Source organism: Palaemon carinicauda, chromosome 1 (genome assembly GCF_036898095.1).
Source record: "Palaemon carinicauda isolate YSFRI2023 chromosome 1, ASM3689809v2, whole genome shotgun sequence".
Lineage (NCBI taxonomy): Eukaryota > Metazoa > Arthropoda > Malacostraca > Decapoda > Palaemonidae > Palaemon > Palaemon carinicauda.
The window spans coordinates 161636000-161643229 of NC_090725.1; the positions used below are offsets into that span (position 1 = coordinate 161636000).

Genomic DNA, 7230 nt, shown 5'->3' on the forward strand with positions numbered 1-7230 from the left:
ACAGTATTATACTAGAATTAACTATTGCATCTGTCTATTACAATTTTCCTAAATTACAACTTACGAGGTTACAAAATACAATAAACAGAGGACCAAGATTGACAAGAGTTGTTGGATCCCGAGATAGTATTAGACCTGCCTGGATTGAGTTACTTATCAAACCAAGAGTAATTTCTATAATATGTGAATCGTCTCATAAAGTTATCAGAAATAAATGTCCAAAGTATTTGAGAGATTTGCTATACATCATACAGCCTCGACTGCGGGTTCTAGACCTTTCAAATATGCTGCCCCAAGATTATACAAATAGCTCCCACTTGAAATAAGGACTCATGATAAAGGCTTCTAAGAATAAATAGAAAACTTTTCTTTTCTGAGTATTATGATTCAGTGGATTTGTCAATTAAGACTACGCTCTATGATTCTCCAAATACTTAACGAATGCACAAGAAGCAAATCTGGTGGGCCCTAAGGACCGCCTAAGATCTTTAGTGGGGAGACCACCCGATGGGCAGCGTTCTAAGTAAATTCTGAATTGGTGATGGGAGGACAGGGTTGGCTTGGATAGATGTACTTGCAATTTATTTGCTTCATAAAGGATTATGTTCATATGATCAAGTAACCTTGGAATAATATTATTATCCTTATCATCATCATCATCTCCTCCTACGCCTATTGACGCAATGGTCCTCATTTAGATTTCACCAATCGTCTCTATCTTGAGCTTGTAAATCAATGCTTCTCCATTCATCATCTCCTACTTCACGCTTCATAGTCCTCAGCCATGTAGGCCTGGGTCTTCCAACCCTTCTAGTGCCTTGTGAAGCCCAGTTAAAAGTTTGGTAAACTAATCTGGGAGCGCAAAGAGCATACCCAAACCATCTCCATATGCCCCTCAAAATGATCTCATCCACATATGGCACTTGAGTAATGTCCCTTATAGTTTCATTTCAAATCCTGTCCTGCCATTTAACTCTCAATATTCTTCTGAGGGCTTTGTTCTCAAATCTACAAAATCTGTTGGATATTGTTTCATTGTCATACCTCGATTTATGTCCATACGGTAACACCAAATCTCACCAAACTGATATATAGCCCGATTTCTATATGAAATTTCAGGCGATTTGATTTCCAAATTTTACTTAACCTAGCCATTGTCTGATTTGTTTTTTTCAATCTTTCAATAAACTCCAATTCTGAAGACCTTATATAAGAGATCATAGTTCCTAAATATCTAAATGATTTTACCTCATTGATCCTTTCTCCTTCCAATGATATTTCATCTTCCATTGCATATTCCATTCTCATCATCTCTGTCTTTCTTCTATTTACATTGAGCCTAACCTCATGTGATATTTCATGCATTCTGGTATGTAAGCTTTGCAAATCCAGTACCGTTTTGCTAATAAGGAAAGCGTTATCAACATAATCTAGGTCCGCTAATTTCCTCCTACTGATCCAGTCTAATCATTCTTAGCCATCCTCAACTGTTTTATGTATTACAAAATCCATGAAGAGGATACACAACATAGGTGACAATACATTCCCTTGGAGTACTCCACTACTCACTGGAAATTCACTTGATAGGACTTCATTAACATTAACTTTGCCAGTTGCTGTGCTCATGAACAGAGTTAATCAAAATCACATATTTCAAAGGAACTCCATAATAACGCAGGACTCTCCACAATATTGCCCGGAGCACACTATCAAAGGCTTTTTCATGGTTGACAAATAATAAATTAAATGAAATATTGAATGAAAGATGTTTTATAAGAGAAATGCATATGCGTTTAGTCTATTGAATATTGTACCTTAAACTACAAAAGTACACTATTTCACAGACTAAACACATATGAAATTCTTTTAGAAGGCCTCTATCATTCAAAATTTCATCTCTCTCTCTCTCTCTCTCTCTCTCTCTCTCTCTCTCTCTCTCTCTCTCTCTCGCGATGACTTTTATGCCTATTTTTAATAGGAGGCCTTAATGCTGGATAAATGCCATGTGGTCTGGGAAACTTACGACTGAATTTACTTTACAGTAACAAAAATGACGATACATTTATTTTTTTTTTTTTTTTTATAAGTTTTAGCCTAATTGTCTAAAACGCAAACATCAATTTCAAGAATTTTCATTAACAACCGCTAATTCTTATAAATCTTTACAAAATTTTTCGGAATCCTTTGTAGAGATAAGTTTATTTATGTGTATATGAAGACTGAATGTGTGCAGTAATTTGTGGAAGCTTGGATGAGAATTCTTTAATTCACCTATTACCTTTGGTATCGATGTTGTGACTTCCCTCAAATAGATAAAGAAACAAACACCAAAAGTATCAGAATTCTTGCTGGAGATATGATAGAGATAGACTAATCCCTTAAGCATCGGTTCAAATTACTGGAACAAAGTTTGGCAATCAAAATTTGACTCTGACAAGAGATTATGTAGTCAAGATATTAAATAAATTTTTGGATTTTGGTTTGATGTAGGTTCCAACTAACGACTATTCAGTCTTTAAATATCTTACAAGTTGTTTGACTCTCCCTAGACTTAATTAGTAGTGGCAAACTTTATTAGGTTTGCTAGTGATGTAACTTATAACTATTAAATTGTGACATATTTGTAGAAATACAATAAAATTCTGTAGGTAGCTTACATATCGCGCTGATGAATACATTTTCCAGTTTATTTACAAAAACACATACTGTTTTACATCTTGTGCATTAGTAACTTTAATAGACTGCCTCATACATCCTTTAAGTATACTAATTACATTCCTGCCTATTTCCAATATAATTTTAAATTTGCTCGTATTGCCGAAATCAGTCTTCCCGACAAAACTGTTAAAATAATATGATTATGTGATTCTCAGTTTTGTTTCTTTGTCATTATTTGATTTCATCTTTACCGCCTGGCAACAACGAATGCCAACGCCGGTAGTTCCCTCACCAAGATGTAAACAACCCGTCCCTAATGGCAAGACAAAACTGTAGGTAGTTTTTCTGTCACCCGTAACTTATAACCATAGGACATCAAAACGCAACGAGTGTAAAGATGTTTTTGTTCTTCCGTCTTACGAAGGTAGACGGAAAGTATTAGAAAAAATTTTAATTAAATGAAGAGAAATATCACACATAACAAAAAATCTAACTTTAACAAAAACACATAATTTATCTGATGTTGTATGAAATATTATTATTTTTCCTCAAATAGCCCACTGGTATTCCAAAACCTTCATAATGAGAAATCTCACAATCAAGGATTTAAATAACTAATGAATTATTCCAAAGTAACAATTCAAAGAAGAGAAGCCAGACAATATTCAGAATGAAGGAGCTATTTCATATATTTTCCCACAGTAAATTATCGTCATATGACCTATCACATTGGCAAGAACTATAACACAGTAACTAATTCAATTTGCGATATCATGACCAATATTATATTCTGAAAAACCGTAACTGGAATGTAATAATTAAAAAGAAAAAAAAATAGAACAATAAGACTACACATATAGTACAGGTGACTTGAAATTCAGTATTCTTAGTGGAATTAAGGTTAGACATTTTCCTTTCATAACTTCGCGCAATCTGCTCCATGAAGGAAGTCGTCTACATAACTAATACATATAGTCTTCCCTATTTATAATCATCTATATACGAAAACCTATATATATATATATATATATATATATATATATATATATATATATATATATATATATATATATATACATAAATTATATATACATGTATATATATATATATATATATATATATATATATATATATATATATATGTGTGTGTGTGTGTGTGTGTGTGTGTGTGTGTGTTCTGATAAAAAGTAATATATTTCCCAAAAGTGAAAAGCTTTATGACAAGATATGTGGTTAATGAATGATTATGTTATAATTTTGCCGGAGCTATGAATCCTCAACTTCACGTGATTTCTTTGAGTATAATTCAAACTTGGTAAAGAATATTACGATATTACAAAACTGTGAAGTGACAGAAGTGTCTTACATGATAATATTGTCATGAAAGGAAAGTATACGGTAGGTGGAGATACACAGCAGATTTTGTAAATTTAACGCCATTATACGGACTTTGCTGAAGAATTTGGATTTCTCTAAAAAGTAATTTAGTGTAGTTATCCATGATATTTTCGTATCCTTGATTGACGTTTTCTTCTACCAAATCACGGGTAGACTACGTTAAAGTATTTGTTGATATATACGCGATTTTTTTTTAGTTACGTCACGGCGATATAAACGCAAGGCAGGAGAGTTGCGCACATGCACAGATTCTTTCCTTGAGTTACGTGTTTCCAGATAAATTCTTACACCGGGTTTGAATACACATTTAGTATTGCTAGCTTATAAGCAGCTTATTTATATCTCTTAGTACCAATTTAGGTCTGATTTATTTAGGATATATGTCGCCTACCACACCTGCCCTTTGCTAACTACTCTTTTTAAATAATTAATTTTGGGTATGACAGATTAGTTAGGATTTTTATGTATGTTCCCCTAGAGTTGCAAGATTGTTCTCTTCATTTTAAATGTAAACCAAAAACCTGGTTAAACTGCACTCTATAGTCTAAAATACCATGGCCGAAAGTCCCGATGTGGGACATCAACTTCATATCTTACGCACACCAACATTCACCTATCTGTGAGCTGAACTCCGATGTCGCCTGTTGACCTTAACCCACGATTTGGGGCTGTTATTCGCTACTGAGCCGGCCGCTTTAGGCCTACAAGTGTGCAGCTGTTGCACATACATTGTCGGCACTTAATTTCGTCCCACCGATGGTCTTCCCCCGTGAAACTAGACATTGTTCCAGCAGAAACCCAACTGTGTCCCCGGGAAACGGAGCCGTTGGACGGGGTTACAGACGAGGAAGGACCTGAACCAGTGGCCCCAAGTTGGTAGGCTGTCCCCCAACCAATCATTCAAGCACTAAGCAAGGGGCACCTAGCGGTGTTGACTGGTCACTTTGAAAGCGCATTCCAACAACGGCAATTTTCTGGACAAGGGCTCTCCAAGTACTGTAATGAGAAGTGCAGGTAACGCGTGGCCAGACAGACTTCCCAATTGGAGATTAGATTTTACCTCACGAGATTTAGATTTTGTTCATACTGGCGATACGTTATTCCGGCTGAGTGCATGGAATTTTTATAGACAAACTCTTGATTATGATTTTTTTTAGAGACTAGTCAAGTCTCGGGTCATTGTAACAGACCTCCAGTCGTATTATAACTCACTAGCCCCTTTAATTTTGTTGCTTAACATTTTCCATTTATTTGATCTTGTTTCAATTGTGTTTATTTGCATTTGTTAAGACCTTTGTTTAGTGCTGTCCTTTTTGTATAATAAAGAAATTAGATTAGTTTATATCCACTGGTATCCTTGCTCCTTTATTTGATTGAGTATGAGGTCAGTTATTGCAAATAAATTATTTAGTTCAGGATTGTTATGCCAGATATTAAAGAGTAAGTTTTTCAGAGTAACATAGTTAAGTGCTATTAGCGAGTGTACGCTTTATTCTTGTGCTTCGAAGGTGAAGATCCTTAATTCAACTTTCCTACAATGCACTACTGCTCCCCCTAAGGCATTCTGTGTCACTGTCTCTGTTGACGTAATTGGTCCAAGCACACTTAATTAGAATTTACTATTCTATGCCCCGAGTAACATCTGAACATATATGTGATAGGGTTTTGACAGTCCCAACATAAGGTAATCTTTGGATTTCAACGTGTGTATGGTTAGTGAACCGTGTTGGTTGCGGTTCTCTGGATTTGTTGAGTGAGATAATGTTGGCGCTCTATGCCTCCAGGTTCGCGTCCGGAAATCAATGTGGGGAGGCTTTCCTGGAATGATTTCCAGATACTAAAACAGTCAAATCGGGAAGAGACCATTTGTTTTACAATAAAGACTGGGAAAGTATGCCTTCAGTCTGACGTGTTTTCATTCTTCCTCAGCTAATATCAGATACTTAGCCCGGTGGAGTTCTTCGCCAACGTTACCAAACGTACTGATCTAGCCAGTCCTTGAAAGTGATTTCTCGAATGAACGCAATGATGTGCTTGTGCAATTAGAAAGAACGAGACAGTACAAATCATTCAACAAAATTAAAGGCCTATACGATTCTGAAAATGATATGTGCTTGTGTGTGTGTGTGAGAGAGAGAGAGAGAGAGAGAGAGAGAGAGAGAGAGAGAGAGAGAGAGAGAGAGAGAGAGAGAGAGTGATGATTATAATTTATAATTTTTCTCTCGTGTCCCTACGTTCCACACTGACACCCATAATGCATTAATATCAGCCCCATGGTAAAAAGAGCCATGCATGTATATTCAAAAGTTTCGTTTCACTTCTATCATTTGGGATATATCTTAAATTATATCTACATATCACTTTATTTTGTTTTCTTTTATTACAACGCCTTTTATAGGTATTACTTTCTGGAAAAAAAAAATAGCCTTTTCACGAAAAGGCTGTTTTGTGGTCATCGAAGCGCGAGTTGGCATGTTTCTGTAAGTGATATTCTAATCCTTGGCTTCAAGTGTGAATCATTTTGCGATGAGACTATAGAATTGCTATTGCCTCCGACGACGAGGTCTAAATGTGGTCATATGTTCCTGCAACACAGAAGACTGTATTTGGTTTCTGATAGAAACATTGCATTATTATACAGTATATAACACTCCGTTATATAGGCTACATCGATAGTCGTTCGATCAGCCAAGTTAGGAAACATTGTGCCGGGTCAGTAGTAGGCCTGATAAGACTGTAAAATTTAGGCAATTGGACAAGTGAGGTCTTTCGGCCCCGTCATAACTATTTAAAGGCTTTTAAAGGTCACTCATGAATGGCAGAGGCAAGGGACAGTGACATTGCCCTGACAATCAGGACAATGCCCTAGAAACTGACCATATATTATATGATCAGTGTCCAAGCCTCCTCTTCACCCAAGATGGGACCAGGGAGGGCCTGGCAGTGGCTGATGATGACTCAGCAGATAGACCTATAGGCTCCCCCAACCCCCCCCCAAACTTAGCTCACAAGGATAGTAAGGTTGCAGACATTAATGGCACTAACAAGTCTGAGCGGGACTCGAACCCCAGTCTGGCAACACCAGAGAGACGTTACCAATCAGGCCACAACATGTTAAAACTTTGATATAAATTGGAAACATTTAAAAAACACATTCACATATCATGGCATACC

General features: G+C 36.2%; 1 protein-coding gene across 2 annotated transcripts in view; it reads right to left on the bottom strand.

Moving 5' to 3' along the window:
- Positions 1-7230, bottom strand: part of LOC137652787 (uncharacterized) — a 397006-nt gene that overhangs the window by 74461 nt on the left and 315315 nt on the right. The gene's annotated exons all lie outside the window — the stretch shown is intronic.